At 61.2% G+C, this 26245-nt stretch overlaps 1 long non-coding RNA gene across 7 annotated transcripts in view; it reads left to right on the top strand.

Moving 5' to 3' along the window:
• Window positions 1–9004: 9004 nt before the first annotated feature.
• The window catches only part of LOC101429800 (uncharacterized), a 31787-nt gene continuing 14546 nt past the window's right edge, over window positions 9005–26245 (top strand). For 2 of the 7 annotated variants that reach the window (XR_009184401.2, XR_009184398.1), the window contains exons 1-3: window positions 9005–9746; window positions 12534–18988; window positions 19077–19199. This is a non-coding gene — a long non-coding RNA (uncharacterized lncRNA). Of the gene's footprint in view, window positions 9747–12420; window positions 12440–12533; window positions 18989–19076; window positions 19200–26245 lie in introns of those variants that run through there. The other 5 variants (XR_009184395.2, XR_011648260.1, XR_009184400.1 and 2 more) reach the window with 4 other exon arrangements.

Raw genomic sequence — 26245 nt, 5'->3', positions numbered from 1 at the left:
CGTAGACATTTAGGTCGCCCTGCCCATATAGAACAGATTTGCCGGGATTATCTGGGTTTGGTGGGGTGGGGAGGCATTTTCTGATAAGTCTTGTAAAATCTTCTGGGAAATGGTTTCGTAAAAGAATGTACAGCTTAGGGAAGAGAACAGTTGGGTGGGGGACATTCTGACACAGTCAAAATGAAGCTGTCTGCAGATTCCTCATGGGAGGACCCCAAAACCGTCTGGGACCCTGTACCCTGCCTCCCTTGGCCAACACCGCTGGCTACAGGGGTGAGGGGTTGCTGAACGGTTCGAAAGCTGAACTTGGCCCAGCAAGGGCAGAACGCAGGAGTAGCCTCGGCACACAGTCTTGCTGCAGCAGGAGGGCCTGGGACTGCTTGCTTTAGAGAGAGCACGAGTTCAAGTGCTGAACGCAGCTCTGCTTCCGTGCTCCGCCCAACTGAGGCTCCCGCTTGCAGAGCTGTCCCAGCCTGCCAGGAATGAGGCCATCTTCGCTCGATCCAAGGGGCTCCCAGAGCAGATGTGAAGCCGTGGCTTCTTGCTTTTCTGCCTTCCATTGTCTTCCATCGGGGGTCTAGACACAGGCACAGTGGAACCGTCAACACATGGCAGTGACATGGCGACTTCTGCCAAGAGCCCCGGCCCTCTCTCACCCCCAGCCCCCAGCTCGGCAAGCTGCACGAGGGGGCTGTTGGGGGGAAGGCTGCAGTTTAAGCGGCTTCCTGCCTCTTGCTCACACACAGACCCTTACACATCTCATGGGTGGGGAGGGCAGAGGCAGGCCCCGCCTTCTGGGCTGCCTTCCTGGACCCCAAATCAGGCTCCTAATTCATAGACGGTGAACTGTGCGGACCTGGGCTGGTGCCCGGGGGGTGGGGGGCAGGAGGGGCCTTCCCAGGGAAGGAGAGAGCCTACTGTTGGGGTGTACAGACCACCGGCCTGATGTCGGGGCGGGGGGGCTCCTGGGACCCCGGGTCAGGGAGTGCCCTCTGCCCCTCACGCATGGGAGCCCCATTTCTCCAGGCCCCTGGAGCCCCCTGGGTGGCCGCGGGGGGCACAGCCCCGGTGAGTGTGTCCGCCAGGGCCTCCACCACCTGTTGCCCCTTCTTCTGCATTGTGGGATGTGTGTTGGGAGCCTTTGTTTTCCAGTAAGCCCTTCTTTATGTATGACACAAATCCAACAATGACCTGATTATCAGCGGACGCCACTGGGTCTGGGGGCACAGGAAACGGAAAGGGCTTCTCCCAGGAGTTAGAGCCTTTCTCCTTGCTCACAGCCGTTCCCAGGCTGGGCGGGGCAGCAGCATGTCTCCAGCCCCGAGGAGGAGGAGTGTGCTGGGGGGACCTTCTGACTCCCCTCGGGCAGGCTGGGTGGGCTGCAGAAACCCATCCCGGAGAGGCCGAGCCCAGAGGGGGCTTCAGGGCTGCCCAGGGCAGCCGGCACCCCAGCCCCCCACCCTCTCATCCCTCTGGCTTTCCTCCCCAGCAGCTCATAGAAAGCCCCCTGCCCGCTGTAGGACCTCAGCACCAGGGCCCCTCCAGTCGCGCCGGGGCCCCCCGGCGGAGCCTCAGAGCAGGGGGCTGGGGCTGCGAGTGGAGCCTGGCCGCCACTGCCGCCGCCAGCCAGCCAGTTTTGCTTGGATCTGGGGGCAGCCACGTGGCCATACGTTCTGAGATGTCGGTGCCCCGAGCCAGCCAGAGTGACTTACAGCAGAAAACAGGATTTGAATTACTTCGGCTCTGGGGAGGCCCCTTAGTATAAACAGTGAGAATTTCTGGGAAATGTACATAAGGCCAGACTTTCGGGAAAGCAGAATTCCTAATACTCCTACCCGGGCAGGAGGTGCCAGCTTTCCATGGGCATCTCGGCCTCCCACTCGGCGCTCCCTTCTTGCCGAAAGACAGTTTGCCACTTCTTGGTTTGTCTTCCTGGTGAGGGAGGTAGGGTCCCTGGCTGAGCAAACTGTGCCCCCTGAGAGCAGAAGGGAGCAGCCCGGGCCCCTTGTTGGCTCTGAGCTCTGCAAGACAGGGGTCTTCTCTTAGCCTCTGGCACCTAAAACGGTGCTAGCCACGGGCACCCAGGAAAGGCTTCTCAAAATGGATGGATGAGTCCACGAATAAAATCACCTGGGATTTCTCTTTTAAAAAGGTTGGCAGACCTCAGGCTAACGAAGCAAGCCTTCCACAGGTGTATATTGGGGGAGGCCAGTTCCAAGCGTGCCCGGCCTGGCTCCCGAGCCCCTCCAGATCCTGGGAAGGGGATAACTTGTGTGTCAGCTGCTCGGAAGAGTCCCCTCCTCCCCAGCTGTGGGTTCCCTGGTCTATCAAACAATGCAGGAGCCTTTTTAAAAATAGTTTTATTCCGTGTTCAGAGCAATCCCGGGGCAGGAGTATGAAGCTTCATATTTTTGCAGAGGAGAATCCCGAGGCTCGGGGAGTGGGGTGGGAGGGAGGACATGGGCAGGACCCTCTGCAAAGGGCCAGTGGGTCCCAGAGGCTGCCAGTGCCCTCCTTCCTTGCCAGGAGCCCCCCTTACCCGCCCCCCAGAGTTGGCAAAGGCGTCTCTAGGCTGGGAGCGGGTGGGACCACGGCAGGCCTTTGAAAGGCAGCCTCTGTTTGCTTTACTTTATCATCAAATGTGCGAGGGCAGCTCCGTTTACCTAGAGGCAGGCGCCTCTAAGCTCATCCTTTCCGCAAACACCTAAAGGGTATGTTGAACGTTTGAGCTGGGGTCTCCCAGGGCCCCTGCCGCATTTGCACAGCCTAAGCCGGGTGACTTGGCAGATGGGGCGAAACTCCAGGACCCACGGTGGCCTGGGGTGGCCTGAAAAGAGCCTCCGTGGCCCGCAGTCACCCTCAGGGACCCGAGGGGTGGTAAGAGACCCCGGTGGCATGCAAGGAAGCTTTGGGGTGGCTGTGAGATGTGGCGTGCAGCTGGGGCTGGCGTACTGGGGGCCTGGGCCCCTGCGGGCAGCTGTGTCGCCGGCCCTGCCCCGGCATCCCCAGGAAGGGGCCGATTATGGAGGACTGAGAGGTCCCAGCTCTTGCCTGCCAGGCCTGGAGTTGCTCCTCCAAGCAGGAGGCTGCAGTGAAGATATCCCTGCTCTGTGTTCCTGCAGAAGAGGTGGCGCCCGGCCTTTAGCCATCTCAACAATGCCAGGAGTCAGGCATTATTAGCCCCATTTTACAGATGGGGAAACCGAGGCACAGGGTGGCCTCAGGGGCTCCCCCAGAGTCGAGCTGCTGGGACGTGGTGGACTCAGCATGCCAGTGGGGCGGTCCACCTTCAAAGTTCTCAAACACCCCGCCTCCCCTCTGGGTCTGCGCTTGGGGGGGGGGTCGGGGTGGGGGGGCAGCCCTGAACACAGAGAGCCCACGAGGCCGTGAGCGGAGAGGCTCTTTTCCCTTTCCTTCCTGAGCCTGGCAGGGCCCAGGCCAGGAAGGCCCAGGGGCCGTCGACGAGCTCCGGGGGCACTGGGAGAGGGCACATTCCCAGCCCAGCCGCCTCCGTGAGAGCGGAAGGAAGCCACCAGGGCCCCAGACCTTGGTTCGCCGACCACGCTGATACACTGGATTCGGTTTTTTTAAACTGCCAAATAAATGTATGCTTCTTATAAAAGAAGTGCAAACAGCACAGGAAGCCAGAGAGTCCCTGCGCCCAACCCGTGTCACACAGCTGGAGCCGGGAGCGAATGCAGCGCCCGGGCGCCGCCGCCGCCCCCTTCGACTGTTCTCAGTTGAAGGAGGCACGTCATCCGCACTTTACAGATAAGGAGAACCAGGCTAGAGAGGTTCGAGTAGCCCAGGACCACCCGAGCAGCAAAGTGGGCTCGCATCCTCCGGGAACCCGACAGCAGGACCCGACGCTCAAGCCCCCCGGGGGGACCGCTGGTCCCCCCCGGAGGCCAGAGTGTGAAGGCCAGCGTGTGCGTTTGCAACCTTGTGCCTGAGGGTCACGTGTGCGCGGCCAACTCTGCAGCAAGGGCGCCTGCACAGAGACGGCCCTAGCCAGCCTGGGCCCCATGCGTGCGTCACTTCCTTTCTCTGCTCCTTTATCTCCAGGACAGTATATCCCCTGGACGGGACACTGCCTCATTCCCGCTTCCTTGCACGCCCTCCTCCCCTTTCAACTGCAGATAAGGCCCTGAGCCTGTCTCCCAGAGTAAGCCACCAGAGCCTGGGCGTTTCTGGGGTTGTGAAAGCTAAGGGACTGGCGGCCCATATGTCTGGGGCGCTTCCCCTTCCCCAAACAAGCTGTGACCCGGGCTTCAGCAAATGCAGGGTCAGCAAGGAAGAAATATGTGCGCCCTGGAAACCCACCCATGGCCTCTTGGGCACGGTGGACTTTCCACGTGTGAGCCTGTGGCTTCTGGGTTAGCGTGGAGACGCATCGATCACCAGGCTTGGCCAGGCAGGCCGGCTCCGGGCTCCAGCGCGAGGCAGACCTTGAATGTTGAAACTGAAAGGGTGCCCAGAAGGGGCGCCCTCCCGCTGACGTGAGAAGGCCCGCTCCCGCGCTTAGCCCTCTCCGAAATCTAGTTCAAATGTCTTCTCTTGGAGCTTGGGTGGGGTGGCAATTTTTTAACTGTCAGCAATCTTCTCGGGGTTGTTTTTTTTCTTAAAGCAAACTTTCCAGTCCTGTTCTACCTGGAAGACGTTTTTTCTCCCCTCCGCGTCCCTCCCCAAGCCTCGGCAGTTCTCTGTCAACAGGGAGAGAGCCGCCCCCTCCCTGGCCGCCGGCAGTTGAATGAAGCAGTTCTTTGCTTCACCGAAGGAAATATTTCCATGGAATTGGGCCAAGAAAACCCCTTGCTTGAATCTGGGGCTGGCGGGTGCCCAAAGCCGAGGGGCTGGGCTGGGGGTGGGGTGGCCAACGTGGCTGCCTCCTCCCAATGTCAGGATGTGACTGTGAAAGCCCGACCCGTGGCAGTGGCGGGCTCTGCCGCGACCCCCGTTCTTGGCCTGCCCTGTCCCTCCATAAATGGAAATCTCTAGGTCCCTCCTGGAGGAATGAAACCCTTAAAGTTCACTTTTTTTTTTTTCCTCTTAGCAGCTTGGAATTTGTTTGCCCCCTATGGCAAGGGGAGCCCTTGCAGAAGTCTGGCATGGCTGTGTGGCTGCCCCCAACACCCCCCGTGCCCACTGCCCACACAGGCTTGCCTCAGTCCAGGAACTGTGCCTGGTGCTAAGTAGGAGAGCAGTTCTGAGCTTCTTGATTTTTAACTACTCACCGGAAAATAATTTTACATTTGAGGCCCCTAAAGAAGAGGCCCAATGATCAGTCCATGGGGACTACTGCATTTTAAAAATGTAAAGAGAAAGAAAAATCACCCAGAATCTTTTCACCCAGAACAACGAATGTTAGCATTTTGATGTAGCACCTTCCAGCTCTTTCTCCTTGGTCTGAGTTGTGAGAAGTATTGCATAAGAGCAATGCCCATCCCCTCTCCCACCTTCTGTGGACCCCCAGAATCAGATGAGAAACCAGGGAGCTATATATTGTTGAACATTTGCTGTTGGTTTGCTGTTGGCCAGTGATGATGGCCAGAGGTTTAGCTAGCTCAGTACTCAAGGCTGTGCTGTCTTGAAGCCCCGTGCGCATGAGGAAGTAACGTTTATCCTTGGCTTTCTGTGAAAAGGACTGAATTGTATTTGTCTTGTGGTATCTATGATTTGGCAAACTCTTCTATGCCAGGGTTGGGGCTGCACCCCAGAAGACAGTGCTCCAGATGTTGGGGTCCTGGGCAGGAAGAATCCAGAAGGGCATACATAGGCAGCCACGTGGCAGGGACCCCAGGCATCCAACTGGTAGGGCTTGTGGCTGTGGGTTGTGATTGGATAAGCGACCTGAAGTAGAAAAATGAGCCCCTTGGGCAAGGCCTTGAAGTTCAAACTAAAGATGAAGATAACATGAAGGTCAGACTTTATTCTGAAGGCAAAATCTCGTTCCTGAAGGACTGTTGGCACGAGAGAGACCCATCCGTGCGTGTTCTAGAAGAGCTGCTGCCAATTCCAGGGCCTCAGAAGATGAGGCTGTCGTTTATTTGTTAACCCCCCAAATCCTTGACCGTTGGACGCCCAGAATGTGCCTTATAGGAGGCATAGGGTTGTACCTGACAATGCCAGGCTCCCTCACCCCACAACAACAACCAGATGCCCCGCTGTCTCTCTGGCTTTGGCTGAGGGGTATGGGGAAAATGGGAGAAGGCTGCAGGATCATGTATTTGGGGAGTCTGCATTATGAAGGGCTGGTGTTAGAAGATGCTGTGTGGGTGAAGGCGCATTAGCTATGGAGCATCCCTCTTGGGGCATTGAGGAGAGGGCCAAAGAGCACTTGCTGGGAGCACTGCCGGTGTAGGGGTACCTGGAAGCCTGGGGAGGCCTGGCTAGCAGGGCTTTCTGTGAAGCCATCAGTATGGCTTTGGAGAAGGGAGCACATTCACCCATGCTTGAGGGGGTGATATAGGAAGACCTTGTCTTCGTCTCCTGGCCGAATCTTAGGACGGTTGTATACTTGCCCACAAGTATGTACATGTGGGCAGGAGACAGCTCACACGGCTTTTGAGGGTTCCCAAGTATGAATTAAAAAAAGAAGAAAAATGTGTGCTTTGAATTAAATCTATGTGAAAAAAAAAAAAGCAGGAGCGGCAGCAGGCTGAGCCGCGGGGCTGGGACACTGGCTTTCCTTCACGATTCTCCAGCAGGGCCAGGTTTGGGCGTGCATGGAGAGAAAGCGCTTCTTTTCTCAGTCCTGGCCCTCCTTGCTGGTTTTCCCCTATCAATAGGGATCTGAGCCTTCACTTGTCCTCTCCAGGCGAGGAGAGCGTGCAGGGCACGGTTTGTGCAGAAAGCGGCTCTGATCCAAATATTGCCATCGGTTTGGCTCCTGCAGAAACTTCTTCCCTCGCTTTGGACCAATAAATATTTAAAAATTTAGGTTCTGAGCTCCAGGAAAGCTAACAAAAACATTTAAACATATGGATACTTTATTTAACTGTGGTTAAACCATACTCAGTGGAGATGAGTTTACAGCTTCTTATTTTGCTCCTGGCCTTCGCCCTCCAACTCTTTTTCTCTCTCTCTCTTTCCTTTTCTTTTTCTTTCTTTCTTTCTTTTTTTTAAAGGAAGCTGGATAAACATGTTGCCATGGAGTTCTGTTTAAAATAAAGTACAATGGAAAGAAAAGCAGCATGATGAAGTAACCACATGGACGGCAGGATACACCTGATACTAATTACTGTCATGCAGAATGTTCTGGAAGACATTTGACTCGCCTGATGTATACATTCAAATCAAGCAAAGCAGGACTGGAAGACTCCTTGGGGACCATCTTGTCCAACTCTTTCCTTTTCCAGATGAGGAAATAGGGGCTCAGAAAGGAGAAGGGCCTGGCCTGCAGCCTCGGCTAAGAGCTAGCAGAGCGGGGATTCAAACCCCAGGCACTTGGGTGGAAAACAGAATTCCCAGAGTCCTTCACTTGGCCAGTCAGTGAGGCCCTGAAAAAGTGGCTTGGGGTTTACTGTTAAAACTCTGAGGGAACCGCAGAAAAAAAGCAGAGAAACTGCCTTTGCCTGGGAGGCCCGACTTCCCTGACGGGAGCCAGCCCCCGGGAGGAAAGATATGGGAACTGGGTGTCTGCAGGGTTCCCCTTCCACGGCCCCCCAAGAGGCTCTGCGTCCAAGTCCCCGGGCTCCCCCAGAGCATCAACTCTTGAACTTTTGGGATTCTGGGCTGGTGCCAGAAGCGCTGTCTCCAAGGCTGTTTCCAGGCCCCTCTGATGACGTGGATCCTGATGGCCTGGTCTCTGCCAGGCGCAGGGGGCGAGCTGGGGCCCCGCACACAATGCGCTCCCCTTGCTTCTGCCCCCGAGAGGCTGGCAACCGCGGCTGCCGGCGTGTGATTGGCCGCGGCGGCCTGACGACAGGGGCTCCCGGCGGCTGATTGGCCCCCGCCTGCTCCGGCTGTTTCCTAGCATTAGGCCCGAGGCTAATAAACGTTCTGTAGAGCAGGCTGCCTGGAGCCATGGCTGTCGAGGCTTGACGTCTGCGCCTGGCGCGGGCGCTTCTGGCGCTGCAGGCCTGCGTGCCGGGCCCTGGGCCCCTCGCGCACGTTGCAGCCTGCACGTTTCAGCTCCTGGACGTGGGTTTTACACGTGTACATCTCCCTGAGATGTGCCCGCAGTGCCCCTTTGACCTTCACCCCTCCCTTAGCCAGACCGTTCTGTACATGAGCCCCGCCACCCAAGGCTGGGTGTCACCTGGGTGTCACTTGGGAACCGAGGGCCAGTGGCCACCGCCCTTGGACCCTCGGGGGGCTCGAACCAACTCTTTCTGCCTTCCTTGGGGCCCGGAGTCCCTCGTCCAAAGGACAGGAACCTCGCAGCATGGCTGGAGGGAGCGGCCCCGAAGCTGCCCCGAAGCCCCAAGACGTGCGGGAAGCTGTGCCTTTGGCGGGTGCCAAGTCCCCGCCCCACCCGGCCCATGGCTCATCTTCGCCCCTTTTCTGCCACCAGGCCCCCCAGCCCGGCCCTCCCGGCTGCTGCCCACCTGTCACCCTAAGATAGATCCTAAGTCCCTTTCGGCAGCAGTTTGACCTTTGCAGAGGACATTTGATTGACGGCCCTGCCCGCTCTCGCCACTCAGGGCCGGGCAGCGCCTCGGAGGGACCACCTGTTAGGGATTGAGGCCCCTGGGCCAAGTCTCCGAGCACGAGGCGGCTCTGCCTAGGAACATGTGTCGCTGCCTGTTTCCCGGCGCGGTGGGTGTGTGTGTGCTCATTCAAAGTGCACGGGGGAGATCACCCCAATTTTGGGGGGTACCCCAGTCATCTCCAAATGGGACACAGTCCTCCTTTACAAGTACTTTCCCGGGAGGGACACGGCTCCCGGCTGTCTACTTCTTACAACTCCCGTTAGGGGGTGTTGCGTCTTCCACGCGGAGGCAACGGCGCCCCCACCCCAGCGCTGGCTGAGGAAGGGACTTGGAGGGATTCTGGGTACAGTGGAAGCCGCAAAGTCGGGGACTCCTGAAAACCAGTGTTCTTGCTTTCCTTTTTTTTTTGGATTTCGAGGTGCTGTGCCGAGTCTCGCGGGTCAAAGATAACCAATCAGGAATGGGCGGGTGGGCTAGAACGGGGTGACGGCGGCGCGCACACATTTTGGTGGGGAACCCGTTAAGTCGCCGGGGGCAGTTCAGGTTTCCGACGATAAGCAGCCAGCCTCGCGTCCTCCCGCCAAGCCCAGGTTCTCCGGTAGATGCTCCGAAATACCCAGGTGTGTGCTTTGCTGCTCCCAGCGCCCCAGCTTGCCCCTCCGCCCGCCCGGGAGAACCCCCCTTGGTTCCCAGCTCCCGGCGACGGGCAGCCACCCGCCGGGCGCCCCAGAGCGGGGCTGGTGCGGGGAAGGAGCGCCCGCACCAGAGGGTGTTGGTCATGGCGGCGAGGGGCACTGCGGCAGAATTTTTTCCTCCCTTCTTTGCTGCAATCTGGGTGCGGCTAGAGCAATTTGTCATAGAATCTGGGGGGCTCATTTTTCCGGCCAATCACTTTTAGAGAAATGAGCGCATTGCAGCAGAATGCGCTGACGTCAGAGACCACCCCTTCTGCGCCGGCATATAAACCCCACCCAGCCAACCCCTAGCGCAGACGGCGGAGAGCGGGACGGAGCGCGCCTGGCCTGCTGGCCCTGGCCGCGGCTCCTCGGGACGAGCGCCGGAGCTGGGGCGCCCGCGGGAGGACCCCTCCTGGTGAGTGGTGGGCCATCCTTTCCGAGAAGGATGTGCAAAAGGAAGACCACATCCCTGCCGGGCTGTGTCCCTGTCCTCCTAGACCAGCAGAAAGATGCCGGGCACCTTTTCCCGAAAGCCGCCGCTCGCCCGGCCCCCCGAGCGTCGGTACCCCGAATCCTGCTAGGACGGGAGGACCTCGAGGCACACTTTTCTGGGGGTGGGGGAGAGGGAATCAGGGCCCCTTCTTCTCCAGGCCTTCAGGGTCTTGGCACGGGCTGACATTAAGAGGCTATTAAGGAATCAGCCCGGTGGACCCCTCTGGGAAGCCAGCCTCCCGCCGGCACCGGGGTCCAGACGCCAGGTTGTGCGCGCTGGAAGCCGCCTTTGGAACCACGTTCCTAGTGGGAGCTATGGCGGCCGAGGCACTCGGCTTTCCCGGGAATTCGGGAGCCAAACACCACGCGAGAAGGGTCTCCTGGGCGAATTGCCCCCCTGATTTGTGCCTGGACTCTTGGTGGCTAGTGGCCGCGAGGGGTGGAGGGTCCCTCTCACGGAGAGGGGTCCAGATTCACACCCACAGGCTTAGTGCAGGGCAGGTTTTGGTCAAAATGTAGAATGTGAATTTCCTGCCCTGTATCATCTGAGCACCCACTTCGCGGTGAAAAACTATGGCGCCCCGTGCAAACCTGCCCCAGAGTCCCCTAGGGTCAGTTGCTTAGAGAAGGGACACTTGGGGGTGGGTGGGCAAGGACTTGGGGGTAGAGGCCGAAGAGAAGCGGGGGGTGGGCTGGGATGGGCAGAAGGCCGTGTCCTTGGGTCTGGGGGAGGCTAATCGAGACGGAAGAGAGAAATGCAGAAAAGGGGGCGTGTTGGGGGGTTCTGGGAGCTGGGAGCTGGGAATTGGGGGCCGACGGGCTTTTCAGCATTGCACGATGGTCGCTGGAAGATTCTGACATGTTGTGGGTTCTCGACTTTTGGCAAAGTGGCCTTTTGCCATTCCTTTGTCCCTGTCACCCCCCCCCCTCCCACGCCGCCCCCTCCTCACTCTGGGTTGGCGGGCTGTGGGGGGTGCGGGGGGGGGGCAGCGGCTTGCTACGTGGCAGGTTTCTGGACGGTTTTCCTGCTGGCCGCCAGAGGGCGCTGGTGGCACTGCGGAATTTTGGGGGGCGGGGTGGGAGGGGAGGTGGCCTTTGTTCTCCTGCTGGAGGGGGTCGGCGCGGGATTTCCTGGGTGCATTTACCTGAGGGGGCAATGTGTTCGGATGCCCCGGGCCGCTGGGAGCGGTTAGGCGGGCGCGCACGGGGCAGAGAGGGCGGCGCTGGTTTTGTGACTTGGGGTGTGGTGGCAGAGCGTGGCCGCAGAGGAGTCATTTCTGTCGCTTTTGGGGTCTGGGGTCTCGGGAAGATGTGGCCCGTTGGAGTGGTTCGGAGAGGTCAGTTGAGCGTTGGGGCTTTGCAAGTCCCGCTACAGGCAGAGGAGGCAGGGGGCGACCGAGGCGCCACTGCTGGGGGCCAGCGGGGGAGGCGCGCGTGGTCCCGAGGGCTTTTAGGGGTTCGGGCGGCTTAGTTTGCAGCGGCACCGTATCGCCCATCAGGTGTCCCGCGGCTGTAGACACGCGTGGGAAGAGAGGACTGCGCGCGGGGCCTGCTGCTCGACTTTACGTTGAACTGGGTGCGCGGGGGTCTGCGCGCGGGGGCGTGCTTGTCCTGGTCGGAAGCGCAGGCGTGCCCGGGAAGACCCTCAGGCGCGGATCGCCCTGATCCCAGGCCTCTGACGTGGCTCGCGCGGTTGGGGGCGCGCAGAAGAGCCCCTCGGTGTGTGCGCGCGGGGGCAGCCCACGTCCACAGGTGGCCCCTGGCGTGGCTTTGGGGGAACACAGCGGCCCCGTGCGGCGGGCCGGGGCGGGCCGGGGCGGGCTCTGCGCCCCGCGCCCGCCCCGGACCTGTTGGGCGCCCCCCGCCCGGCCCTGGTCAGCTGAGCCCCTGGCAGCTGCGGGCCTGGCGCCGGGCAGGGGGCGGGAGGCGCGGGGCGCGCGCGGCAGGTGGCGGTGCTGTCGGGCGCGGGGTGCGGGCCGCGCGCCCCCTAGCGGTCTGCGCCTGCAAATGGTTCCCGCCAGCTCGGCCGGGCTTTGCCGTGCGCATGCGCACCCAACGCACACTTGTGCCCTGTCAATCAAGTGATCCTTACCCCCTCCCTCTTACTTCCCGCCCCTTTTCTCATTTCGCCTACGCGTTTCTCCACCCCCGCCGTCCTTCATTTTCCTAATCCCTCCTTCCTCCTTCCTCCCTCCTCTCCCTGTCTTTCCTCCCTCCCCTTCTTCCTCCCCTTCCCCCTCATCCTTCCCCCTTTCCCCGCCCCCTCCCCCGCCCCCCTCCTGCCCCCTCCCCCGCCCTCTTCCTGCCCCCTCCCCCGCCCTCTTCCTTTCCCTCTGACCGCCCCCTCCCTCCCTCTGCTGTTCCTGGGCTGGCCGTTAGCGGTCAACAGGATGGTCTTAGCCAGTCCCCTCCCAGGCCACCCGCCCCCCTTCCGGGCTGACATCATCCCCTCATCCCCTCACCTCCTCCTCTTCAAGGACCGCCCCCCCAGGGCCTGCTGCCCCCTCCCTTGCCAGTCCTCCACCCCGGCCCTGGGGCATTTCACACACCACAGGGCAGCACAACCCCCCAGGCTGCCACCCCCAGGCCCTTAGCAAGTAGCTGACAACCTTTTAAGTAATTAGTTCTAATTGTCTTTAGTCTGGTAGGTTGTAGTGTGTACTCTTGCTTGGGCTTTTTGGTGGAAACTCTAACTTTTGCTCACTTGCAGAGGACCCTGGGAGCAGTTCCCGCACCCCTCCAGGATGCCAGGTGGCCCCGGGCCGACCCCCAGGACCAGGACCTGAAGGACGAAGAGGACCCGCGACCACCGGACCGTCCCCCCGACCGCTGGCCGGCTCGCCCTCCTGGCTAAGGCCTGAACCAATGCCTTCGTGAGGGGCATTGGGCGCGCCCCGTGGCCTCGGCCCTCCGTGTGCCCCTCGTGTGCACCCTTGCCTCTTAAGTCTCTGCTTGTGCCAGCCAACTGGAGTGTGTCCCTCCCCAGGGGGCCGCCGTCTTTACAGCTGACCCTGTGGTTGCCCTTATGACGGCCTGCAATGGGAGGCTCTGGGGGGCTTCTCAGGACGCTGGTGGCTCCTCGGGAGGGGGGGCTTCTGGAATGAGCATGAGCCCACCAGGCACCACCTCTCTGATCCTGCCCTGCCCTGGCTCCTGCGGGGGGAGTGGAAGAAAGGGGGGATGAGGCTAAGCGGAGCAACCTCCCAGGGTGGTTGTGAGAATCAAATGAGAAGCAGCAGCTTGGGGCTGGGTGTCGAGGAGGGGGGCCACGGTGGCCAGGGTTTGGCAGGCACGTCGTTCTCCTGCCCGTGCACTTGTCCTCCTCTTCATTCCTGGACGGCTCTCCAGACTTCCCCCTCCTCTGCATAGGTCGGGGCTCCATTCACTTAAGCAGGAAAAGGAATTAGGCCGTGGTAGGTTCCAGAACTCTCGGGACGCAGCCTCCTTCCCAAATGTGGGCCAGTTTGGTATTGATCTGCACCAGTTTTAAAAAGATGGGTGGGGTAGGGGAGAGGACCAGTGAGCACTGGGTACCCCCTTCCACGGAGTCTGTTGTGTCCCTGTGTCCCGGATGAAGCTGCTGATGCTGGGGCGATGTGCCAGGATATTGTACTCTGCTGCCCAAGAGGAGGGGTCACTGAGGCCCCACTGCCACGTTGGCTGCTACCGCACCCTCGGAGTTAGAGCGAGGGAGCTTTGATTTCACATCAGGCCTCTGACAAGGGGCAGTCTGTTTGAAGGCCTCACTTGCCAGGGTGGTCTTTGGGAGGCGGAGTGCCCCAATGCTGTACATGTCCTGGCATCACCTTAGCAATAGTCTTGTGACCTTAAACAAGTTGCTTCACTTCTCCAAGTCTCAGTTCCTTTCCTGGTCTAACTGGGGATTTAAAAAACCAAAAACCACACTCACACGTATCTACCCTACAGGCCCCTTTTGAGGACCAAATCATGTAGCTACTCTGTGCTTTGTCACTTACTGTGGAAATTGCAAGATCCTTAACACCCAAGGCTGTCCCCCCATGGCCCACACGTCCAGCCTTACCCTGTCTAAGAGCACCCAGTAGGTGCTCTGGGCATTTGCGCTCAATAGGTAAGTTCCAGAATAAATAAAAACAGCTTTAATTCAACAAACATTTTCCGGAGCACCGACAAGTATGCTGGGCACACCAGGCTGGGGTTTGCCATACAAAGAGGATGAAAACAGTCTCTTGGAAGCTAATTGGGGTCCTCATTTGACCAGCAATTTCTTTCGTCCCCTTTTAAGCCGACCAGTTTTGTCCGGACAAGACAAAAACGACTCCTCGGCGCTTTAGAGGAGCACGGCTCATTGGAGACAATGGCTCCCGGGCGTCTGAAAGGGGCTGATTGGATTATGTGGCAAATTAAGGTGGAAGGTGACAAATGGAACGGGCGGGGATCTGCTTTGAGTTAATCCAGGCTATTAGGAAGGGAACCTTTTGTCTTCCAGAGCCTGGCGGGAGCTTTTACCACTGGTTTTTACATCTTCAGTGTCCAGGACAAATAATTTATGGTCAGTGAAAATCCAGGCCCAGTAGGATGGGAGTGGGCTGGGAAATTGAGCGTCCTGCTGGCAGCGAGTAATTAGAGTGGGCACTGGGGTTGCTCCTTGCAGTTTGCAAAGCCCTTTTGCAACCATCTTTTCATTTGATGCTCACAACTCCCTGGTGGCACCGGGCGGGGTGGGGGAGCACTGGCCTCCCAGGGAAACAGAGGCAGTCAAGCGGCTCTTTGGGTTGGGATCCCCCCAACATTTTAGGGGCGAGGGTCAGGGCCTGGGTCTCCCAATCCTCCGTTCTTCCTCTGCTCTCTCCACCTGCCCTGCTCGGCCTGAGCCTGCCCGGGCCGTCCTGTCCTCTCCGTCTGTCCCTTTCTGGCCACTACCGTCTCTCTTTCCTTTCACAGCCAATCTTCCCGAAAGGCCTGGCTCCACTTCCTGTCTTCTCCATCACCTCCAATTTCCTTCTCAACCCACTGCCTCCCGACTTCTCTCCTCCACTGAACGGCTCACCAGGTAACGGCTTTACCCGGCCGGCACGTCTCCAGCTCACGGACACAGGCACTCAACGGGACCACGGGGCTCCAGCCCCGGTGGCGGCGGCGGCGGCGGCGGCGGTGGCGGGCACGGCCGCTGCTGGCTTCCCTGGCTCCGCTCCTTAGTCTGCCCTGGGAACTTGCTCACTTGCTCGGCTGGGCCTTCCGGCTCCTGGAACCTGCCCGGTGCTCAGGTTGTCTCGCTGCGCCGGGCGCCCATCAGGCTGGCCCGACTCCTGTGCGCTGAGGCCCGTGGTAGGCTAACTCCTCCCAGCACCCTTTGCCCAGCTGCAGGATGGAGCCGAAAACCTGGAGCGGGCAGGCCCGTTGAGCTGACCCACGGGCAGCACAGGCACTGCTCGAGGGGCATGGTGACAGAGTCACGAAAATTGGCCACTGGAGTCCCAGCTAGGTTTTCCTAACTCTGCACGGAGAGGGCCGAGGAGAGGAGACAGGGTGGGGTGAAGAAAAAGTGGGAGAGAAGTGAGCAAAGATGTTTTTAAAGCAAGTATTACGGGTAAAAATGAGAGTGGGAAAGGCAGACCTCGACAAAAATGCCTCCAGGAGGCGGTTTCCTCTCCTGTTGGCTTAGCTAAAAGGAGCTAAACAGGAAGGTTTAAATTGATTAACTCAGTGACAGATCCCAGGAAGCTTTCAAATCAAAGGCCCCCGTTTTGGGTTTTTTTTTTTTTAAAACCCTTTCCCTCGACTCTTCTTTCATTCCTACGCCCTGGGGACCCCAGCTGGCCTCCCCACCGCTTGCTCTGGCGGCCGATTGAGTCCCGGGGGACGAGGTGCATTTTTGGCGAATGAATGCCGACAGAAAAGCGCCCTTCCCCTCCCCCCAGCGGTGTTTTCCGTTTTATTCCGCTTTCCGCCTTTTTCCCTTAATGAACGCAGGGCTAATCTGGGGCCTTGTGGAAGGCAGAGGCAGTGGGCTTTAATGAGGTAGCTGCTGGATTCCAATATTCCGCTCATAAGGTGGCTTCTTTGTCTGCCGAGGAAAAACACACTGATTAGCATAATGAGGTGACCTGGCGACCCCGGCCGGGGCGGCGCGGCTCCCAGCCACGCTCCCGATTTGGGGCCGCCTAAGGTTTCATCTCTGGGTCTTTTTTCCTCAGAGGCAGAGCGCAGCCCGGCGAGCGGGGTGGAGAGGAGCAGGCGCTGCTGGGACGCGGGGCTTTTGTCTGGCCCACACGCAGCTGCAGCTGGGCCGGGGACCTCGTGTCCCCCTCCCTCAGAGTGGGGTCCCAGGACCCCACCTCTGAGCTCACCTGCCTTGGTCCTGGACCCCCGGGGGGGCTAGACATCCACCTGACCCAAGATGAATGGAGGGCGGATGAGCGCCGGGTGGGGCAACAGATGGGTGCTGATGCCCCAAAAGACCCCTGCCAAGGAGGAGGCGTGGGGAGGGGCTCTCATTTGGTTTGGCATCCCTGGCTTAATCATTTGGCCTGCATCTGTCTCCTCAGCCGGACAGTGGGGCGGCCCCTTCCTCAGGGTGGGCTTGATGTAGGAAGTGGCCAGTGCAGCACGGGGCTGGGCTTTGGGTGCTGTCTGGGTGCTGGGGAGGAGCCCATTTGGGAGCACCTCTCTGCCATGCAGCCGCTAGGGAGGTGACAGATCAAGGCTCAAAAGAGGACATGGGGTTTGCCAGAATCCATCAGAGCCAGGCCGGGTGGAGATTAGAACTCAGAGCACCCCCTTTTTCTCCCGTCTGCCTGCCCACTCTTGTCTATAGAGCAGGTTTCTAGATCAGTCTGAAACTCTTCCTGGGAGTTGTGCCCTTCCTTGTTCTGAGTTCTGGGCCCATCAGTCGGGATTGGGTGGCTCCAATTCAAGGTTCAATCTCCAGCCAGACCTGCTGCCAAAGGGAAAAAAATGAAGAGAGGACGGAGGTGGATGCGAGCAGGCTAATTTAGGGGACCTCTTTTCCCTTAACGACTCTGTCACCAAGGCTGGGAACTGGATGCTCTTTCCAAGTTGGCCAAGCCAACTTGAGTCCATACCTCCGAAAAGAGAAGGATGTCCGAGGAGCAAGTTGGGGTGAAAGCAGTAGAGGACCCTCTGCCCCCCCCCCCCGGTGAAGTCTTCCAGGAGGGTGTTGAGATTAAGGCACTTGTTCCAGGACCGCTAAACGTTCCCCTCCCCTCCACGCAGTTATCTGAGAATCTAATGACAGCGCAGTTCTTTACATTTCCAATAAATAGTGAAATTGTGAAGGCAAGGAAAAAAGCCACAGGCCCTCCCCCCTGCTCATGTCAATCATTAAAAAGCAGGCGCTGCCCCCTACTAGTTGATAGTACTGCAGCACCTGTGGACATTTGTGGGAAACAGGACCCCCTCCCGGTTTCCAGAATTCTGGGGTTCGCACTCATTCCTGGCTCATCAGGGCACCCCCAAGATCCTGGGAACCCTGGCAAAACTCGGAAGGCAGCTCCCCAGCCCACTCCTGCCTAGGTGTTGGGAAGCAAGAAGGTGGTGCCTTGGGCAGGGGGGCCCGGCTTGTGGCTTTCTTGAATGCAGGGGTGCCCCCCCTTCAGAAGGCAGGACAGGGCAGCACCTAGGGTGGACATGGCCCTTAGTTGCCCGTGCCCCCCACCCCCCAGCCCAGGCCTGAACTCTTCCACGTGCCCCCGAGGGGCCTCATGGGTTGGCCCTGGGACCCCAGAGCAGCCCCTGCCTCGGCTCCTGCTCCCCCCTCCTCTGTCCCTCCCTCCTGTCCTCCCCCCTTTGTCGTCCTCTACTGTTTTCCTAATCTGGCCCTCCTGGGGTGCCCCTGGTCTACCCCAGCCTCCTCCGGTGCCCCCCGTCCCTGGCCTGGCAAAAGTGGGACTCTCTGAGAGTATGTGGAATGTGGGCTTGCCTGGGTGAGCTAGCGGGAGGGCTCGGCAGCCCCCACGCAGCAGCCAGGGCCGGGTGCCCCCTGGGAACCAGGCAGTTTAGGTCAGAGGGTGGGGGTGGTGGCTGCCCCCCTGGAGCGCAGGTTGCGTCCCCACCCGAGCCGAGCTGCCCGCGCCCCCCGCTCGCCCGCCTGCCAGGCCTCGTTCAACAGTGGATCCTCACCGAGCCTTCCACGCCGGCCCCGGGCGGGCCCCGGCCCCCCAGCACGCCCCTTGACGGCCTCTGTCCCGGGTTGGGGGCAGGGGTTGCTTCCGTGGGGGGCGGGGTCCTGAGTACCCCTGCATGCTGAAGTGGGAACTCTGGTTCTGAAGGGTGGCGATAAGGGGAGGGTGCCGCCTGACTGTCCTTCCTTGACCTGTTGGTCACCCCGGCCTTTGCTGGAACCCCAGAAGGGCTCTCTGGGCAGCCCCTCTCCAGAGCCCCCTGAACGCCCCTCTGCCTCTCCCACCCGGTCCTCTAGCTGCTCGGGGTGCTTCCTGGCCCTGAAGGAAGACCCAGGACAGCTGGGGGGCTCCCACTTCCATTCCCCCCCCAGGCTTCAGCCGCGGGGCCTCCCTCTTGAGGTGGTGTTCTCGGGTGGGCCTCTCCTTCTAGAAGATTCCTTCCTCCCCCAGGGGCTCAGCACAGCCCCCTTTGCCCCCTGGCTGGACCCTGTGTCCAGTGCAAAGGACAGATGGGTGGGGACCTGCAGGGAGCACCTGGCTGCCCACCTGCTCTGCTCTACCTGGTGACTCTGCCCCAGGGTCCGTCCTTACCTGGCGCTGTGCTGGCTGCAGGGACTTGTCCTTGAGCCAGCCCCTCCGATGGCCCCTCCCTGAGCCTGCAGCGCCAGGCTCTGGGGCCCGGGTTCCCCTCTGCCGCACAGGTGGGCTTGCGTGGCCCACCCCCGTGGGCACCTGCGGCTCCCTCAGGGTCTGCCGCCGTGCCCACCTCTGGCCTGCTTACCCTTTCCCTGCTACCTGTGTCCTCAGCCTGGCACGGGCCAGGGCGTCGGGGACCCCCAGCGGCTCCCCGGAGCTCCAGGGCAGGTCCCCCCCTGGCGTCTCCTTCTCCTGAGGGTCTGACTTCTAGGCTCTCAGTGACCAGCCCGGATGCATGTCCTGGCCAGCTGGACCCGGGGACCCTCGAGCCCTGGCGGGCTTCTCTTTTCCTTCCTTGCCCATCTGCGTTAGCCGTGGCTTCTCCGTCAAAAACCCCGCACCGCAGGTGAGACTGCGCCCCGTGGCTTTTGGTTTGTGTGCCTTTCCCGGGGGTGCCCGCCCTGCAGCCCTTCTCACTTTCTTCCCCTCCCCAGGATTGGCCTCGCTGAAGATGGGGGTGCAGGAGAGCCCCCCCGAGGCCCAGCGCCCTGACTGAGCCCCCCCACCGAAGCGCCTCCTGCTGAACTCCACGCCTCTCGACTCCTGCCTGCTTTGGGGTGAGTTGCTCCTCTTGCGGGGTACCACGATTTCACCGGGATCAGGTCGCTCCTTTTTTTATCCAAAAGTGTAAACATTTATATCTGGGCCGGGGGTGAACTTTACCGAGGGGCACCGCAGGCGCCTGGGGACCGGATGCCACCTGAGCCGAGACCCCCGCACACCGAGCCAGCGCAGGTCGGGTCTGCCCTGGTCGCTGCAGACCCTGTGCCAGGGGTGGACAGTGAGAGGGTCGAGCCCTGAGCACCCGCTGGGGCCAGGCACACGGTAGGTCCTCCAGGAAGTTTGGCTGCACGAGCGCGGGGCGGACCCGCGGCGTTGTGCGTGGACACGTGCTCCTACGCATCCCACGTCCATCGGAGCACGTGTGTGCCGTGCAGCAGGGACACGTTCCTGCCAGCCGGGCGCGGGCCGACACGCCCCGCGGAGCACCGCACTTTCCCACACACGACGTGCTGATCACGCTCTTTCATCCAACGGTGCTTTGCGAGCCCGTTACTCCATTGCTTCACTGTGAAACTGAAACAGGGTGGGCATGTTTCTGTTGGTTTAAACAGAATCGGTGATGGCAGAGACGCGTGCTTGCAGTTCATGTCCTGGGATGCATTGAGGGGGGCTCAGGGCTGGGGCTGCCCCGGTGCCCGAAGGCCATCCCACGGCCAGCCGAGCCAGGGGCGTGGGGCGAGGGGGGGGCTTCTGTTCCGCCTGCAGCTTGAGCAGCCCCCATCCCTCCAGGGTGGAGGGTCACCAAGGGGGCCGCCCCTTCTGGGTCCCACAGTGGGTGGGCTGCAGGCCGGGCTGCCCCCTGAGGCTGGCCCGGGTCCCCCGTGCCCGATGCCCCCAGGGCGGCCAGGTGGATGATGGGGTGCAGTGGGCCTCGGGAGACAGAAATGATGGGGATGAGGCTGAGTCCATGCCACGGGCCTCGCGGGGGGCCTCTGGCCCCTCCCAGGCCTGGGCTTGGCCCCAGTGACCCCCTCCTCACCCTTGGAGCGTGGGGTCTCTGGGAGGGGGACGCCAGAGAATGGAATGCTTCCTGCATGCCAGGGCTGGGCCCCGCCTCCAGCCCCCAGTGCATCCATCTGTGTGTTCGAGTCACACCCGGAGCCTGAGTGCCACGGGCGCCCCCACATTACCCACGGAGATCCCCGTCTCCAGTGCAGCTGTGACACCGCTCTTTAATCAAACAGAGGCTTCTGCTAGGGCCCTAATGCACCTCTGGTCTCCCCCGGGACCCAAACGCCCCGGCGTAGCTGGAGGGGGGCCGCCGACTCCCCGCTCGCTCTGTCCCGCTTGCTCGCCCTCCGGGGAGCTGGCTGGCGCGCGCTGGGGCGGTGTGTGCCCAGGGCTCGGCCTGGGGAGGGGGCCCCGGGAAGGCCCTGCCCTGTGACATTTACTCCACAACTGGCATTTGCTGAGCCACCTGCAAACACGGTGACGGGCAGAGGGGGCCGAGGAGGGAGCTTAGCCCGGGGCTGACGCTCGGCCCCCCAAGGGGCTGGCGGGAAAGCAGCATCCGTGGCCTTCTCGGGACCCTCAGGGTGGGCCCAGCCGAGGCTGTGTCAAACCAGTGAAGCCCCATCCTGTAGCGCTCCCCGAGGGTCCTAAAGTTTGTCACCCCACCCCTCAGCTGTGCCCAGGGAGGCCTGGGCAGGGCCAGTGTCCGGCAGACACGCAGTGTGGCTTTTGCGTGTCATTTGGCCTCAAGTTCTGTTAAGGAAACCAAGGCATTACCTGTACACCCGCCTTGCAGCCAGTCACCCCAGGAAATTCATTTTCAGAAAAATTCTCTTTCGATTGACCGGCCAGTCCCTGCAGTCCCCAACTGCGGGGCAGTGGGGCCCTGGGGACCCCGTCCCCCCAGTGGGCCATGGCATCTGGCCGTTTGTCGTTATGTTAGACTGTCCCCCGGGGGGGTGGGGTCCGGCTGGCCGCCTCTGGGTGGGCAGGGACGTGAGGGATGGGTGCTGGGCGTCTGTCCCACCTGCCGTGTGCGTGGGAAGGGCGGCCTGGGGCGGAGCTCAGCCGTGCTCATGGGAAGGAAGCGGGACCCCCTTTCCCCACCCCCACGTGCTCCCACCTGCCGCGAGTGTCCAGGCTCCCTGCGCAGGAGGGACCCCAGCTGTGTTCCTGAGCACATTTCTCCAAAAGAACACCCCAACCCACAGGACTCGAGGGCAGCGGGAGGTGTGCGTTTTCCAGGGAGGCGTGCGTTTCTTCTCCAGCCATTTACACGCAGAGACTTAAGTGCTTTCTCTACGAGCCACCCCATGTCTAGAAAAAATCTGCCCCCCCCCCCCGTCTTTAACGAGCCGGCTAATGAGTTTTCCCTTGGAAGGAGGAAGGCGGCTTTACACAGAGGAGGGAGACGAAGCTCCCCAGGGGTTAAAGGGCAGCGCGACAATGTAGGGACCGACAGTCTCTGGGAACTGCAGGGGCTTGGGGTGCCGGGAGCATTTGCTTTTTATTTTTAGGAAACCTGGGTTTACCAGGCCCCGAGTTGTTCCCAGGAACTAGCTCCCCCCACCCCACCTCCGTCCACGGCATGGCCCTGCCAGGTCCCGCGTCCCTAGTTTCGGCACGTGGAATGTTCTGGGGAAGAGTTGGCCTTCCTCCAGCCAGGCTGTCTCAAGGCTGGGGCTCCCAGTTGGAAAGGGAGACCCCAGTGCTGGGAACGGAGGCCCGCCTGGAGCCCAGGTTGTTGAGCTCTGCCTCGACCGAGTGGGGGGCACACCCGACTCCCAGCTGGGGAGGGGTGAGACCCCTGGGTGACCAAGCTGGACCTTCCCGGGTCCGGTTTCCAGCCTGCTGGGCCGACCCGGTTGCTGGGGAGACCTCCCTCCCAGGGCCCCCTCCCGCACGTCTGTCCTGGAGTTCCCGGTGCCTTCGGGTGCTGCCGTCGGGGGGACCCATGACCATTCCCGTTCTCGCTTTGGAGAAACGGTGACCTTAGCCCAGCTTCTCGGCGGAGCCTCCAGGGAGGTCCACGTCGGTCTCCTCGGCTCTCCTCACCACAGAGGCCCCTGTGGTCCCCGGAGGGAGAATGTGTGTGTGAGAGAAATTAATTAGGAGCGAGGAGGGTGGCGGAGGGTGCAGTCGTAACTCTTTTAATTGCTCTCCAATTTCTTTGGGCTTAAAAAAAAAACCACGCAGATGGAGGGGCCCTAGCTCCCTCCCAGGGAGGGTCCGAGGGAAAGGCAGCTCGCACCTTGTGCTTAGCTTCCTTTGGCCCAGTGAATAGGGCCTTTGGCAGGGGCTTAAGGAGGGGACATGCAGGCTGTGGTCTCCCAGGGCTGTTCAGATGGAGACAAAGGCCCGGCAGAAAGGGACTGGGGGGGCGCCCAGCGAGAGCGGGCACCTGCGGACAATGGGTAGGTTGCGTGCGGATGGGTTTTTCCAGATTCTTTGAATGCTCCCTTTCAACGGAAGGTGCCTTTTCTTCAGTTGAAAAGAAGAAAACCTCAATTACCTTCCCCCGAAACGGAGTGTGTGCGTGTGTGTGTGTGTGTGTGTGTGTGTGTGTGTGTTCCCTCCCGGGGCCGCCGTGGGCCCGTGCCGTTGTGCGTGTCGGGAGCGCCGGGCTGCGCCATGCCACGCTTAGCCAGCCGTGGGCGCGCCTGGAGACGGGCTCTGTTTGCCAAAGTTTTTCATGGCGAAGCATCGGGGGTGGCAGTGCCTGTAAACAGAACTCCCCTCGTGTTGGCCTGCTGCCCGAGGGGCAGGCCGAGAGACAGAACGGGGCGGCCGGGATGGAGTTCTGGGACGGGGCGGGCGGGCCCGAGGCTGAGCCGGCGTCTGCGCTGGACCGCGGCCGGCCTGCTCCTTATGCTTTTCTAGCACTTTCTCTGGGCTGTCCTGGGAGTGGAGCTAGAGGAATTCCCACCAGGTGGAGAACGTGGGCCGGCGGGCGGGGGCTCAGAAATCTGGTGCAGGTGCCTGTGACGTTTCGGGTGATGAGGGGCCGTCCCAGGGTGGCTGGTGGGAAACAGCCCTGGGCGGGGGTCCGTTTGTACCTCTGTGCCCCCAAACTGCCCCGAAGGCTCGGGCAACTCCGGGGGGCCAGGGGCACAGTCCCTACCCGGAGAGGAAGGCGTGCAGTCCCCGTGTTGCCCAGTGGCTGGCACTGCCGCTGCGGTCCTCTGGGCCTCGGTTTCCCCATCTGTACAGTGAGGCAGTTGCCGGTCAGTTCTACGTTTTCTCTGTAAGGCAGAGAAGTGTGGGATGCTGGTATGAACCCCTCCAGCCTCTTGGCCGGGCCTCGGGGGCTCGCTGGGACTTGTCGAGGCTCGAGGAGAGAGTTCTAGATGGGTGCAGGGCCAGAGTGGGCTCCGGGGTCCTGCCCCTGCTCAGACCCAATTGTGGGGGTGACCTGGACCCCTTTCTCCAGCCCTTTGGGCCTCAGTTTCCCCATCTGTGAAATGGGGAGTGTGGCCCCTCTGGGCAGCCTCGGTGGGCATCTGTCTGTCCTGGGTCTTTAAGGTCACGGGGGCTCTGTCACTTGCCCACCCCCATCCCCATTTCAGAGATGGGGAAACTGGAGGGGGCCGTGCCTCGCCTGAGGTGCAGAACAGACTGGAGGCGGGCTCCGGTGGGGGGGGAGGGGCGCGGTTTAGACCGTTCCTCGTGCAGGTCCGGGCTCAGTTTCCCGAGTAAGTGCCGGGAGAACTGCCTGCCGTCATGGTGCAGGATTCGCATCTGAGTCGTGGGTCGCCAGCCGGGCCTGATGCCCTCTGTGGGCTGTGGACACGTGGCCTTGGCCCCGGGTGGGCGGGGTCTGGCCCACAGGCCCCTCGACGAGCCCACTCGGCCCGTGACGTCCTGAGAAGGTGCCTGGGTACAGCTTTTAGGAGAGCCGTTGGCTCTCTGGCCTGCGCGCTGGCGGCCCGTCCCAAGCTCGGACCCCCCCCCCCCCCCCCCCCCCCCCCCCCCGCTGTCTCTGTGCTTCCGCGCGGGGTCGCGTGGCGCTCCGGGGGCCCCTCGCTGGGGGCCTGGGGCCTGGGCCCGGCTCTTCGTGTCGTGGGCGGGAGCTTTTGTTTCCTGACCTTGGTTGCTGCAGTACCTGCGAGCAGCAATGAGAAATCGAAAAATTGCCAGCCTCAATTAGACCAGCAGCCTGCCCGCCCAAGGCTGCTGCAGCCACTCCAGCCATTAACGGGAACCATGTGCCAAATAGGGCCTAATTCTCCCTAATTGCCCACTCCTGAAGCAGAGAGGTGAAATTCCAGGAAGAGGCATATCTGTAAACATCCTCCATAACCTGACTAAAATTAGAGGTTAGAGGGGGGCCGGCGGGTTTCAAAAGCCGCCCCAATTACCTCTCCCGTTTTCATAAATGGCCCCGTAATGTCCAGGACCCCAGTCTTCGCGAGGTGCAGGAAATTAGCTCTGCAGAGAGCTCGTGGGTGGAGGGAGCGGTGAGCGAGTGGTCTTGGCTCAACAGGTAGGAAGTAGGAGATATTAGATAAGGCTTATTATTTGTGCAAACGATGGGGTCTAGTTCTAGAAGAACAGCGTTTGAGCCAACGCAAGCCTGCTCTGCCTCCCTCGGTTCTGAACAGCCCAGAGTTATTTGTGCAGACTGTTTCCAGAGGGGTCACTTTTTAACCCTCGAGACCCCGGGCCGGTCTTCTTCTGGGGCGCCTGCCGGCCTGGCCTCTGCTGGCAGGACCCTTCCCCTGATCCTGTGGGGGAGCCCCAGACCGTGCCCCGTCCCTGCGGCGTCTCTGACGTCCGTCACGACCCCAGTCCTGCGCCCTGTGCAGGACGCCGCGTGGTGGTGGGCAGCTGGGCCCGGGCTGTTAACTAGGGACGGTCAGGACCCCGGAGGGCCCGGGGGTCTCGGGAGCAGAGCTGTGGGAGACCCCGGACGCCCCCCGGGCCGCTTCTGACCTGGTGCTGTTGACAGGGCCAAAGGGGAGGTAACGAGCCACGTCCTGGGTTCTTGCCGCACGCGTGGGTGGGAGGGTCTGGGGTCCTCTGTTGCCTCAGGACCCTGGAGAGGGTGACAGGCTGCCGCTGTAACACGGGCGTGTCCAGCACCCAGTGGCTGTGGGGGGGGGCTGGAGCCGTAGGTAACCGTAGCCTGGCCCTCGGCCACCTGCTGCCCTGCCCAGTGTCCTGGGTCCCTCTCGGTGCTTTCTCTTCCCTGGGCTGCTTCGCTGGCCTCGCTTGGCTCCCACTGGCCCCAGCCTCCAGCGTCCACGTCCCCACCAGGAAAAGGATGGCCAGGGGGGTTGGGTGAAAACCAACACCTCTCTCCCCCCACCCCAAGCCTCCGATTCCGCCTTCACCTGCCGGCGAGACCTTTTCATAGCTCGGTCACTCCCCCTTACTTTTATTAGAATTTACTTATAGGGTTTTAAAAGCTATTTGCTTTTAACTCACTATTTAAGCAAAATGCTTGAAAGCAGAGGCTCGCTCTGCCCGGTCATGGTCATCTGAGTGCCCATTAGAATTTGTACGTGATCATCAAACTCTATCTGGACACCAGTGTCGTCATGCTTCCCATTGGCCGCGGATGTGGGCGCCCAGCTTTTAGGAAACGCTCGCCGCGCGCTGAGAACCTCACAGTCCTCGGCGTGGCCGGCAGCCCTGGGTCTCCCCTGGGGCCGGCTGCGCCAGCTCCCCGGCCCCCCACGCCGCGGGGGGACCCCTTGCTTCCCCCACACTGTTCCTCCAGTGGGAGACCCCTTCCACTTCCGGCTCAGTTCTCCCTTCTGCGGGTGCCCTAGAGGCTTGGGTTCTGGGTGGTGGCCGTCGCTGGCCTGGAGCTGAGACCCGAGGCCGTGGGGTCGGCAGCCAGATCCCAAGCCCCCCCACCCCCTGACTTGGCCTGAGCCCCTCACTGGTAGCTGAGGCCGCGCACGGGTGAGCGAGCGAACGGGGGAACGCGAAAAGGGAAATGCTTGGCTTCGCCAAACCCATGCCTGCCAGAAGCGGGGGCGCCCCTGCCTCAGGACACCCCGTGCCCGGCCGAGCTGTCCCCCTGACCTGCCCCTGTCCTCCTCTTCCCCGCGTCGACCTGGGGGAGCTTCTCGTTCAGTGA

The sequence above is a fragment of the Dasypus novemcinctus genome, chromosome 3, assembly GCF_030445035.2.
Source record: "Dasypus novemcinctus isolate mDasNov1 chromosome 3, mDasNov1.1.hap2, whole genome shotgun sequence".
In the NCBI taxonomy this organism is placed as follows: domain Eukaryota; kingdom Metazoa; phylum Chordata; class Mammalia; order Cingulata; family Dasypodidae; genus Dasypus; species Dasypus novemcinctus.
This window is presented reverse-complemented; position numbering and strand designations above follow the sequence as displayed.